This window comes from Carassius auratus, unplaced genomic scaffold (genome assembly GCF_003368295.1).
Source record: "Carassius auratus strain Wakin unplaced genomic scaffold, ASM336829v1 scaf_tig00216980, whole genome shotgun sequence".
Lineage (NCBI taxonomy): Eukaryota > Metazoa > Chordata > Actinopteri > Cypriniformes > Cyprinidae > Carassius > Carassius auratus.
Window position 1 is genome coordinate 233,092 of NW_020528832.1, and position 14,477 is coordinate 247,568.

General features: G+C 40.2%; 1 pseudogene; it reads left to right on the plus strand.

The window, feature by feature from the left end:
• The first annotated feature begins 927 nt into the window (after positions 1-927).
• On the plus strand, positions 928-14,462 carry LOC113099590 (atrophin-1-like; annotated as a pseudogene).
• Positions 14,463-14,477: the final 15 nt, after the last annotated feature.

Here is a 14,477-nt window from a genome sequence, read left to right on the forward strand (position 1 = left end):
GTGTGTGAGAAAGCAACTGCTTGACTGGTCACTCCACTGCAGACTTACAAGAAAGTACAGATTTAGGGATGCTCTTTTTAGTCTAATGCCATCTTTAAAATGCAAAGGCAGCAGAGAAGCTAAGTGTAAAGTGTGTAAAGAGTAAAGTGTTTAAAGACACCTTAAAGCGATTTGTGAATTGCTATTGGAATAGTGAAAAGCTTGTTTATTTACTGCAAGACGCATTTGCAGTAAATAAGTGATTTTGGCTTATTAAGAGCAATTTAGTATTTTCAGATTTTAGGGATGTTGGTGGCTCTTTTATATTAATGAAACCTAATTTGTTGAAGACGAGTGGGCGTTATATGCCAGAATGAAGCCAGACTGATTGTAAGTTTCCTAAAACAATCCCTAGCTAAAAGCCAGTGCGGCCTTCATGACATCAGCGAAAGGAAAGTAGTTTCACAGAACGAGCAAGACGTTATATTTTGACTAAAGTTACAAAGTCAAACTGTTTTCGTGTTTGAAAATATATAAAGACCAGAAACTTGCTTTAAGAAAGTAAACGGGGTCCATTTTGATTTCATGCTGACTTTCACATTTTTCTAATCTGCATATTTGAAATAAGCCTCATGGATGCTTAGGTTCTGATGAACATCATTAAATTTCAAATAATAACTTTGTAGGAGCAATGGCACCCCTACCTCATTAAGGTACTACAATTAGGCCCAATTAGTGCCCATTACCTAATCAAGCAGTTCTAGGTTAATTTCCTTAATTAAGTGATGTACATCGACAATTTACTAAGCAGTAATTTGCATAATGAATAGATACCCTTATCTCAACAGCTTTCTTAATTTCTTTTTCCTTGTCTTTCCTTTCCTACCTTGCCATTTTCCCTGAAGAATAAGGAAAATCACGCCCCTTCTCACCCTTGAGTGGTCGTGCGTCCCTCGCTCACCCCTCCGTGAAGATTTGTCCTCGTACAGACTGCAAAAGAGTGCGAGTCGTCTTGACAGAGGAGCGGGAGAGGGGCAGAAAGAAAAGGGGGTGGGGAAGACTCAAACGTACGCATCAATTTGTACAGTCTTCTGCTGCACCCCGTTTTCTGCGCCGATTTTAGGGGAGCGGCTGGGAAAACTGCGTTATTTGCGAAGCCGCAACAATGTAAATCTGTCCGTGCATCGAGTTCCCTGTATGTTTGAACGCGTGTAGGTCAATGTACAGTACGAACGGCAGCAGGAGAGAAAAAGAAAGGGAGATACGCATCGCTGGATATTATAGGTAAGAAGAGGAGAAAATGGATGCTTATATTTGACTCTTTGGCCATTCTCAGATGGTTCCCCCTTCCTCGCACTCCCGTCTTTGTGCTTTACTGATATGCATAGATTGGGCTGATATAATTTTGCAAATCGGGGTGCGTAACCACGCAGGATTCGAGTGCTCACATTCCACGTAGCTCGACAAGAATGCCATTCGCCATTCTGATCCCAAATCTTCCTCATATGAGAAGGAAAGGAGTGGGTGGGGGTTATTCGCGACCCTTTCTCCTCGTCTTGTCAGGATTGAATGTGCAGTGCATTGTCTGAGAACTGTAATCCAGAGGTCGTCCAGTTAGTACAGTAGAGCACTGCCTCTGCATGCGTATCAATAACAAGCAGCAGAAGAATGGAAGAAAGGAACGCTGCGGTGCGTGGCCGAGCGAAGATGCACGTTCGGGTGTCTAACTCACCCTACCTTTTTGGCATTGTGCTTTTACTTGCAAAAGAATTAAAAAACAAAGCTAATTCCAACTATATTTGTGCGTTATATGTATGAGAAGGGGACAGATTGTGTGATGATGTGTGTGGCAAGCCATTTAAACATTTATTTCTTAAAACTAACATACTTTATATAATATTTTTTAAAATATTTAGTTTTACTAGTACTTTTTTATTTTAGCATTACTAGTAATCCAGTGTTGTGAACAGTATATTTTTCTGTTTTATTAGTACTAGATTCTAGTATTTATCCATTACATGCTAGTATTTATCTCAGCATTGAAAAGTAACTATTCCCATTCTTACTAGTAACAAATTGCTTAATTTATTATTATTATTTTTTAACATTAATTATGTGCTTAAATATTCACTTATATTGGGGTTGTATCTAGTATGTATTGCAGTTGTTGCTGTTATGTTATTTTTACTTGTAACTATACTAATTAGGTAATAATATGTATTTCACATCCTTCATAATGTTCAAATAGTCATAAACATTTAACCAAAATTTTCTAGTACTACCTGAATAGAAACTAGTACCTACTTATTAGACACTAGTGTATAATCAATCTATTACTTGTAAGATTTTTTTTTTTAAATTGAACTGTGAAGTAGCCATTCTTGCTGCTCATTATTCAGAATATTAAAAAAAGTTGCAGCTAGTGAGAAAAGAAATCAGACTAAATTCTGTTACTGATAAAATGGCTGAAAAACTAAATTCGGCTTTTGTATTAGATGATATGATAAATATTCTAATTATATCTTAATTTAAAATGCATAATTTCAGCAAATGCTTTAAGCAAAATATTACTAATGCATGTTTATTCAAAGCAATAAAATACCATAAATATCTTTGGAAAAAGTGCATAGTGTTTAAAATGTTTATAAACTGAATAAAATTAAGTTGCTTAAACAATTATAAACAAAACCGCATTGTGTATGTATGCATTGTTTAATACAAGGCAATCACACAGTACATTTTTCATTTAAAAACATGAGATTCAGTGGGATGGGGAGAAACCCACCATAAAGTCTCAAAACATTAAAAGGAAAAAAGTTGAACTTGCTTTAAAGGGGTCATATGATGGTGCTAAAAAGAACATTATTTGGTGTATTGAAATGTCTTTATGCGGTTTAAGGTTAAAAAAACACATTATTTTCCACATAGTTTATGTTATTGTTTCTCCTTTATGCCCCACCTTTCTAGCTATCTAATGAATTGTGATTGGCCGAATACCTCACGTGTGTGATGGAAATGGAGCAACGAGACAAAAACATTAAAACCCATTATAAATGACATAATTACAGATTATAATGACTTATACTGTCTTTTTACGCATTGCGTTGTACCATGTCTGCATTTGTGATCAGAGAAGTGAAAAACAAATGCTACTCTACACTGCCCAAAACTCACATTTGAATCATTAGTGGCAAATCCTTTCAATGTGAAAACATACTTACAGTCTGTGAGTCAGAACAGCCAGCATTGCAGTCTGCTCTCTCTTCTGAGAGACAGAAATCACATCATATGACCCCTTTAAATTTACATGGTTTTCTAACAAAGCTGCCTGATGCACACTTAAGATTTTAATGCACTGTTTTTGCTTACAAATGTGGATTTTTATTTTAAATTAGTTGATTATTATAAATTCTAATTTTTATTTACAGTCCTACTAAATTCTAATCTTATTTGTATTACTACTAGTAAAACTTATAGGCTATATTTGCATATACTTATGTGCTTACATTAATACTAGTATTAATCTTATAAATGGGTACTAGTAAAACTGAAAGCAAGCAAATATTGAAATAAGTAATAATAGTTACAATTGGGATATGTAGTCAGAAATAGGGTTGGTATTGTTTTTTGTATAAATACTGCATTCACGGGTTTTCTGTACCCAACTCTAGTCAGAAGTGAATAGTTGATATCTAAACTACAGCAAGATTAAATGACAAAAAATTGCCATTTGTTATCAGGAACAACAGACTAACTTGTACCAGTAACTTTACAATTTGTCTTGTGGCTAGTAGAAAAATAATAGTAGTAGTATCTAATAAAAAGTTAGTAAACTAAAAAAAATACTAGTCACTAATAATTATTAATATTTAACAAATAAGTACTAATAACATCAAAATAGATACTAGTTAAAAAAAATAAATGTTTAAACTGCTTGCCATATGTTGTGTGCCTTTATGTATATACTGTACTGTAATGAAGGTATTACTGATTCCTTAGATGCATGTGTTTGCAGTGGGAGAGTGCAAGGCTTTTGGTATGCATGGAGCTTGGCCAAGATTTTGGTAATGGACTCCTGATGAATGAAGGTTCACCTGTAGACAGAGTGCTGGAATTTTTTGTTGTTTGTCATTTGGATATATTATCTTGTGCACAACATAATTTGATCACAAATATGTTGATTTTACATTTATATGATCCGCACAAGGTGCAGTCTTTGTGTTTAGCACTAGAATTAATTCTTGTTTTACAAATGAGTATTTTTGAAATTGTGGTATGTTTTTCTCTTGTGTTCAGTGCTTTGGGTGTAAATGTACATTTTGCAGTTTTGAAGGCTGCGCTAAATACACTCACTCACTTCAGTGTCTGTTAGTGTGCTATATATAGTCTCATTCACAATAAATGAAGTGTGTGTGTGTGTGTGTGTGTGTGTGTGTGTGTGTGTGTGTGTGTGTGTGTGTGTGTAAAAGAGAGAGAGAAAGGGTAGAGGCTGATTTGAAATACCGGAGTGACTTACTTAACCTCCCACCAACACTATGTATCTTTTTGTCTCCATCTAATAAATTCTCTCTCTCTCTTTTCTCTCTCTCTCTCTTTTCTCTCTCTCTCTCTCTATCTCTATCTCTCTATCTCAAACAAGTGGGAGTTGTCAGCTTGTTTTCTCATGAAAAAATTTAGTGTCTCTTGTAGTTATGTTTAGAATATGGGTCATGTATTCAAAATGCTGACATATGCCTCAGAATTTGAAAAACGATTTACTACGACTGTGATGAGGTTAATTAGCAATGTTATTGTATGTCAGATCATTCTTGCATCGTTGTTAAGCGACTGGGTTTGAATTAGACCAATATTGTCAGATTATAATTGTATTATTATTCAAGAAAAATATCTGTCCTCAAAATTAAAATTAAATGGCTGTCAGTGAAGCAGGCTAGAAACAAGAGAATAGAAAAATTAAAAAAATAATATAATATATATATATATCTCCTTTGAGTTAAAATATACTCTCTGATAGTGGTAAGGATTTCTGCACAGAGAAAATCTCGACAGTTTCTGTAATATGTAATATATTATGGGTCCCACTTTATATTAGGTGGCCTTAACTACTATTTACTTACATAAAAAAATAAGTACAAATGTACTTATTGTGTTCATATTGTATTGTAAAACACCTTTGCTGCTATTGAGGTGGGATGGGGTAAGGTTAGGGAGAGGGTTGGAGGTATGGGTAAGTTTAAGGTTGGGTTAAGGTGTAAAGTATGGGTCAACAGTGTAATTAATTATAAATGTAATTACAGAAATTAAATACAGATGTAATTACATGCAGGTTTTTATTAAATATAAGTACAATGTAAAAACATGTATGTACAGAAAGTACTAAATTATTAATTAAAATGTAAGTACATAGTAGTTAAGGCCACTTAATATAAAGTGGGTACAATGGAAACTTTTTCTTATTGCATAGTGTAAATCATGTATTTTAAGTATTTATGTACAAACATGAGTTTATTTTAATATTAAGTATGTAGTTTTGTGCATGTTACATGTAGAGTGTTGTCTGTATGTTGATCTTTTGGTGTAAGCAGTGCCTCTCCCTATGTTGGCTGCAGTGGATGGTTTTTCCAGAACTCCATTCAACATTGATGACTGAAGCTCAGCTTCAGAGTACCACAAACCCTCTGAAGTACCATGCAGTCCACACAAAAATATTTTACTAACTGTACAGCAGTTACTGTATAGCATTATTGTTCCCCAACTCTGTTCCTGCAAAGAGTTTAATGTTTTAGTGTCTGTGCTGTAGACATTGTGCTGATTACAGATTGTTTAATCACAAATGTAATTGATTATAATTTTGCACTTAAAGTAGACCAATCTCATCACCCCTTAATATTACAATAGAAGGGAATTAAATAAACAATTTACCTTTTCCTGGTAGCATTGATAGATTTTAATTATCTGATAACAAACAGAAAAACAAGTATTATATTTATTATACTAATGCTATGGTAAGTTTTACTTTGACTTCAGTGGTATTCACTCTGTTCCTCCAGGTCTTAAAAGATTTAATGCTATGGTAGGCAGCCTGTAGGCTAACCGTCCTGATTGTGGTCACACTCCCACTTTCTGTAATGGCTGACTGGAAGGAATGGACCACATATTCTAGTGAGAACTAGTCATGAAGACCCGAACCAACAAAGAATCGGTGAGGGCATTACCGCATACTGAGAACAGAATAAAAGGTAGACCATGTGTAGATATATGTCTTTAAATCAGTCAGAACCATTTAAAGTGCTCTTGTATCTGTTATTAAAAAGTATTTTGATATCCATAGTAGATCGTACCATTTATTAAAATAGTATTTTTCTACTGAGTATTTCAAGAACATACTTTTAGTTCCTAATCCTTTTCTGTCAATATATCTCTTTTTGTCTTGTGCTGTAATTTTGTCATGCTGTCTTTCTTTCTCTTTCTTATGTTTGTATTTGCCCTCCCTCGGTTATATTGGGCATGGCCACAGATGCCCGCTCGCAGTGGACGCAGGAGAGGGGGCAGTGAAGAAAGGAGGGGTAGACGTCCGCACCACAGCCCCTCCCGAACAGAGCGCAATGAAAGGCAAACGGTAAGATAACAGTATTGTATTTTCCTCCTCCTGTCTTAATTCCCTTAATGAATTTTTTATGATCTTCTCTGTTGTCCTAGGTTTCTTCATCTTTGATAACCTCATCCTTGGTCCACCTCTTTTATTTTTGTTCTTATTTCTGTCAATGAATTCTTTCATGTCTCATAGAGTTTGGATTACCTTATACTGAATGTTCATGATCAGTCTTTTTCAAAGCATCCCACACTAATGTGCATTTACAGTATGTGTTGTGTTTTATGAAATTCTCTTGGCTGTTTTGCATTCACTTGTGGACTTATGGGTTTGTGAGCAAATTTTGTTTGTTTTCTTTTGTTGTTTTTTTAAACTAAATATAAAAATGTAGCTGCCTCACATCATGATTAAAAATTATAATATTAAGCAGAGAACTGCCGGAGAGGAATTGGCTGTTGGACGTTTCAGCCGGCAATCTCAAGGCCATGATTCATCAGAAAGTGAAGGAGAGGAGCATGTGCCACCCCCCAAAAGACAGAAAGTCCAGGTACTGGTAACATTTTAGGAACACTGAATAAAATTCCATAAGATTGAAATTTTTTTATAAATATAATATTTGATTTTGCCGCTAGGACTCCTCCAATCCCCCAGCCCCACCCCTTTCAACTAACACTCCAACTTCAGCTCCACCTCCAACGTCAAGCAACAGTCAATCAAGAGAAAGTGACAATGAGGATGGCCAATCACAAGGCAGTCGGAGCTCAGCTGGAGGAAGCTTAGCCAATAGTAGCAGCAGCATAAGCAGTGGACGGGACATTGACCAGGACAATCGATCGTCTTCTCCAAGTCTCTCTGCTTCCCCCTTGGCCAGTTTGGATTCTGAATCTGAATCTCCAGATTCCCCCAAAGCAGGGTGATAAAAACAAAGATGGAGGGACATCAAATGTGTAGCAGAGGATCAGAGAGGCTCAGGAGAGGTGAGGATGGCACACCAGAGGACCAGAGGGACAGTGAGGGAGGAACGGAGGGAGATTTATCTTCCTTAAAGTCCTCATCATCCCTCTATACATCTCATCGTGGAATGGTGGACAATGCAAGTGATGCAAGTAGCAACAGGAAGTCATACTTTCCCCTAGATTCCAAACTTCCAAACAAAGTGGAGTATACAGGTCCTGGTGGTCCTGAGACTCTACACACCTGCAGTCGCATCCCTTCTAAACAAGCACTCAGTGTGGGAAACCTGGGGTGGGAGGAGCTGAATATTCCCATGGGAATTCAAATATGAGCCATGGACCAACACTCCCACCTCCACCTGCCCTGAAACCTCTAGAGGTGGGGCAGAATGTTCCAGGTGGGGAAAGTAAAGCAGACAAGCCAGAGAAAGGTGATAAGTCTGTTCCACCCTCCTTGCTTCCACAAGCTAGTACCGTTCCCCAGCAACCTCCTCCTCCCAACACTCACCATTACAACCCCACCAGCTGGTCAGGGGGACCTCCTTCTAGTTGTCCTGGCAACTGGGGATATGTGCGTTACCCAGGTAACCACCACACACATCCAAGCCAGCAGCCCCCAGTGCAGCAACAGCTGCCCTCTGTGTACAATCCTCCTTCGTCCACCCGACACTCCTCCCACCCACCTTACTTGTCTCACCTTCATCCCCATCCACACAAAGAGTTCCTGCCAGGTATAGCACTGCAGCTGAGCGAGAGAGGGGTGGGAGGGAATTTGGCAACAGAGACTTCCCTGTAAATAATAGCAGTAGCAATGCAAACAGCAGCAGCGGTAGCATCTGTGGTAGCATTTCTGGTGGTGGAGGACCCAACTCTAATGGTGGGCCCGGGATTTTGGGAACTCACTACTTGGACAGAACAGAGATTATAGTGCAAACCGGGATGGACCAGTAGGACCACAGATGGTCGGGAATATGGACCAGGCTTTAGAGATCGGGAACGAGGAACTGGGAGGGAGTTTCCTTTGCAAAACCAGCAGCTTCAAGTACAAGGCAAAGAGTTTGGAACTGAAAGCACTGGAGGGGGTGGATTTAATCCAAGAGACAAGGAGAGTAAGTGGGGTAGATTTAGCAGTTCAAGCTAGGGAGGCAGGGATTAACAGTTATGTTGGTAATGCCAACCAAGCACCTGTAGGAGCCCCATCATCTGCTTTAGCGTCAGCGACCCATGGTGAACCGTGACCCAAGCAATTCACCACAAAAACAGCTCTGGTCATCCTCCCTTTTCCTCTACAAATTCCATCCCCACAAGCAGAGGACTATCCCTCTCCAATAGATGCAAATGTGCAGCAGACACTACAAGTACAGGCTCCCCAAACCCCCTCCAATACTGCAGACCTTCCTCCCCCTCCACACTATTTAAGAGAGTACCCTCCTCCAGGGTCAAACGATCCTTACCTACCCCCTGGATCAACCTCTTCTTCTGTCCCACTTTCTGGTGTGCCAAGGGAGTTCCCGAGTCCACCTGGACTGGCCCCAAATCTTACTCGGAGTATCCTGGAGGACCTCCACTTCCACATCACCCTCACTATCCTGGCCAGACAGCCTCGTCTATGCAGCACAGAGACAGAGAGAGGGAAAAGGACAACATTACATCTACTCTTCATGCAAATCGCAATCACCCTCAATCCCTTTCTCCTACATCAAGTGGTTCTGGACCTTGTCATCCAAACTCTACTTCTTATCCCCCTCCCCCTCCCCCTGCCCCTCCACCACCCTCCACTAGTTCACATTGTCAGCCAACATCCATTACATCTTTTCCAGGCAATCATGCTCGACAGGGTCCATATTCTTCATCGAATAAGACTCCACCAACACCACTCTCTCCTATTTCCAGTCCCTCAACCAATCCTATGGGAGGGTTTTCTCCTTTTCCTTCAACCTCTGCTCCTTCTGTACCACTTCCTGCATCAGGTGTATCCACCTCTTGTTCATCAGGTTGCAGGCCTACTCCTTACCTTGGCACTTTAAGCACTCATACTCCTTTCAGTAGCTCTTACCATGGCAACAGTAACCATGGAAATAGCAACACTAATGGCAATGCTCCCAACAACAGCAATAGCACTAGCACCCCATCATTATTGCACTCTCCTCAAAAAACTAAGGTACAACCACATCTCAATAATCCCAGTCTTAACAACACTGCTTCAACCCCCAGCACATCTGTTGGAGTAGATGGTCGCTTTGATTTAACTTCTGGCTCAGTGCCACCACCTGTCATCAAGGAGGAGCCAGTAGAGGAGAGGGAGGAGTTGGAGAGCCCTCCTCCAGTTCTCCTAAGTCCTTCACCAGAACCAAAACCTGTTGACATTCCAATTCATGCCAGCCAATCAGCTCGGTAAGACTAGGTGTTTCACTAAAATTAAACCTAATAAAGCATCATAAATGGGTGAATTAACAGTACAAACAGATCATGCAATTGATATTAAAAATAGAGATGCACAATATAATGGTGTCATGTTATTGGTTGATATATCATTTAATATCATATTATTGCCTGACAGCGTTCTACATAACTGTGTGTTGTTTCAGCCATACTTTCTCAATGTTTTGAATGAAAGTTTAACTAGCTTACTAGGGTTGTGTAAAATAAATTAAAGTAAATCTTACAACATCACTTTTATATTGGCTATTGGTCAGGTGTGTGGAACAGGTTTTGACATGTACAGAAACCAATAATCAATTGTCGGAAACGCAATGGATGAGAAGATAACTTGTGCTAACTGATATAACACACAACTTGGCTCCACGTGAAATGTGTTGTTTTTGATAGTATTGACATGTTTGATGATTGTTCACCTAATGGAAAAGATAAAACTTCTTTGGTTTCAGGTTCCACAGGGTTCTTGACCGGGGTAGTGGGAACTCTTGTGCCCGTAGTGATGTTCTGTTTGTTCCACTTGATGGTTCCAAGCTTTGGAAGAAGAGAAACGAGGCCATAGAGCGTGCTCGTAGAGAGGTCGAACAGCGAGCGAGAGACCTGCGAGAGAAAGAGCGGGAACGAGAGAGAGAAAAGGAGAGAGAGAGAGACCTGGATAGACATCTTCAGGTAAGAGACAGCAGAGCTTGTTAGTAGCATTGCAAAAATTATTTCCATAATCTCAGTTTTCTTTAGTTTAGTTAGTTTAGTTTTTCTGTAGTTGCTAGATTCTTTACATATTACTTGTCAGATTTTTAATTAATATGTTTCTCTTTGTAGCAGAAGGACAGTGGCACAAGTGCAGGATTAGGAGCTACAGCCACACGCCAGGCCTCTTCACTTTACTTTCCTCCTTCATCCTCCATCCTTCTAGACCCTTCATCTTCCTCATCCTCTGTGAACCCATCCCACCCAGCAGCCCATCCACAGCACCACCCTGCCCACCATGCCTCACACCCCCACTCCATTCACCCCTCTCATCCTCTGCATCACTCTCTCTCTCATTCCATTCCTCATTCTCTTCTCCTTCCTTCCATGGCAGGGGGCTCTCCAGTTGTTGGAGGCCCTCAGGGTGCTCTTGGCATTGGGCTTGGGGGTCCATACTTGGGGCCTGATACCCCAGCCCTCAGAACCCTGAGTGAGTATGCCCGACCTCATGCCATGTCTCCACTGGGTGCTGCCAGCCGTGCACAGTTTCACCATCCCCACCTTCACCACCACCACCCTCATCCGCATGCACATGCACATGCACATGCTAACCCTCATCCGCATGTGCATCCTTCATTTTTCCTGTCCCAATTCCAAAACCCAGCTCTCGCCCATCCCCACCACCTTCCAGCCGATGCTGCCACGGCTGCTGCAATTCTGGGCTTCTTGTATGGGGGTGGACTGGAGGGAGGCCCTACTCATCCAGGGCCTGGTCCCGGGCCTGGTGGGTTGGCTGGGGTGGGGTTTGGAGGAGTGGGATTCCCTCATGCTGTAGCTGCTCAAAGAGAGCGCATGAAGCCAGGATTTGAGTTTAAGAGCGAGGAGCGTGTCTATACAGCTGGAGCCTTAGCTGACCCAGCAATAGCTTTGTCACATGCACACTCGCACACACACTCACACTCCTTGCTGTTGGGTGGTGGGGCTGGAGGTGGAGCTACTGGTAATGAGGTTGCCCTTTATGGTACTCCACCTCCTGCACCGCCCCCTCAAGCTTTGGCTGCAACAGCTAGGAATCCAAATCCTATTCCTCCATCTCTGTCAATCCCACCCACCTCCTCTATTCTCCCAGCCACACTCCCCATCAACCAGGCTTCTGCAGGCCCAGTGACACCAGCAGCCCCCGCCCCTCCCCCTCAACCTCCTCCCCCACCTCCTCCTCTTCCAACAGCCTCATCTCTTCATCACTCCTCTCCACATTCTACATTACCAAATACACACCCTTCTTGTCAGCCCCCAACGCTACCAACTCAGGCTACGCCCTCTGAACGATATCCCACCCCCATTCGCACTCCTCCCAGCACCGAACGTGCTAGGAGCGTGGAGAGGGAAAGGGAGAGAGTGGTGCCTGCCACAGAGAGGGAGCGAGAGAGGGATAGGGAAAGGGAAAGGGCAGGGACAGGTGGAGGAGCAGCAGGAGGAGGTACAGCAGCGGCAGGAGGCACAGGAGGAGGAGATTCTCTTGGTCGGCTACAGATGCTGAACGTGACTCCTCATCACCACCAACATTCACATATTCACTCTCACTTACATCTGCACCAGCAGGACACAGGTATTCACCATACCCACATACTCTCTCACACTTTACACAGTACACTGTATTACAGCATAAAAAAATGTCAACAAATAAAAATATCATTCTGATAAAGATGACATGAAAAAATAACACAAGATTTTAACTGTACAAATTTAACACATTTAATTAAAAATGGTATTTTCAACTTTTTTCACCTTATAAAAACTGTTACTACAACAAAATAATCAAACTGCTTAATTTGTACTCCTTTTAGATACAATTAACCAGATGACAAATTTGTTAATCTATATTTTATACTTAGTCTTTTTCATAAATTAAGTATTTAGTGACAATTAAAGGGATGGCTCACCCAAAAAATTTCATTTATTCACCCTCACATTCCAGATCTATATTGCTTTCTTTCTTTTGTGAAGCACAAAAGAAGCTATCTCACAACTAAATAATAACTAAATTAAATAAAAACTCTCTTGTAAGCAGCCATAAAAATACCACTTCTGTAACAATTTTAGCAACCTTAACAATACTGTCACTTGGAAATAAGACAGGCTATAGAAGTAAAATCTGTTGCAAAGCACTGTTCTTGTACAAAATAATTTTACCTACAGTGCCACTGGGAAACTGTGCTACTCTTATTAAATTTCCCACTTTTGTTTTGTTACGTATTTGGGTGGCAGCCGCGGGAGGGTACACCCCCTGATGGATCCGCTGGCATCAGGGTCTCCCCTGGCCCGCCTGCCATACCCAGGGGCTGCTCTTGGGCCTCCCATCCTGGCACACTCCCTCACTGACAGCGAGGTGCTTCGACAGCAGCTCTTTGGTAAGAGGTGTAATGATGTTCCGTTGCGATATATTTCATCGTTCTATGTGTAACATGATTTCTACACTTGTTTGCATGTTGTATACAGGTGGTCATTTTCGTGAAATGCCCAGTCCTCGTCTCTGGGTGGGTCCATGTCTGCAGCACACCAGCTCCAGGCGATGCAGCAGGCTCAGAGTGCCGAGATTCAGTTCCAGAGACTTGCCCTGGAACAGCAGTGGATCCACCACCATCACTCCCTCACCCAGGACGAGTACTACAGGTGAGTGCAAACATGTATACTGCACATAAATTGAATGCACAACATTAGATTTATATATATTAAGATGTACTATTAAACCCAGTATTAGTATCACTGATGTTGCTTATTTCCAGAAGAGAAAATCCCATTCTTTTTTTCTTTGTAGAGAAATTGATTTTTAACAGTAAACCTCTCAAGACAGACCTATCCTAACTTCTGACAATAAGCAATTCTGTGGAAGCCACAAGTTAAACCTCTAACTCTAGCTTGCTATATTATTTTTATTATAATAAAAAAACTTGTGCATGTACTGTGGTAAGCTAACGGAGACTTATAGCACTTGCACTCTCTTTATTGTATTGATTTAGATTGCTTCCATTGTCCTAATTTGTAAGTTGCTTTGAATAAAAGCGCCTGCTAATTGTAAATGTAAAGAGAGATCCTTCTTGCATTCACCAATTAGAGATATCTCTGTTACCATGGGAAGGAGAACTGTGCAAAAGGGGATCAAGCAGGGAACTCCCATTCCCATAAAGTATTTCAAATAATGTAATCGAGTCTTGTTCTATATAAACAGCTTACATAATATTTTGCATTAAACGTATTATATTCTTAAAAGTATAGAAGTACCTTTTGCACTTTTTTCTTCTCCTTTTTTAGTATGTGATTTATGTCGGAGCTGGATGGTTTGGTTTATGGCTTGTAATGCTTAAAGGGACTTTTTTGAAATCCCTGTGGAGAAAACGAATGGGGAAAAGTCGGTGGTTGCTGTTCTGTAGCAATACCTCTATGTAAATATACATTTTTATCTGAGGCTAAAATAAGTTATTACTGACATTTATCATTGTTTTTGAAAGGCTCAATTTTTAACATTATTTATAAAGAATTATTCAATATTAACACGTAAGGACAATATTTTTGTCAATTTTATTATATATATCAGTATTAAAATCATCAATGCTGTAAGCATGAATTGCTCATACCTACACAACATCAAATTTAACATCTACAGTGCAGTATTTTTGTCATTTCGTCTTTGACCTTTGCCCTCCATTGCAGCCACCTAAAGAAAGAGAGTGACAAAACGCTGTAATAAACACAGAGGACATGAAGACAAGAAAATGAAGAAGGGATGAAATGCAAATAAAAAAGAGAAACAATCATTTCTAAATTCAGCA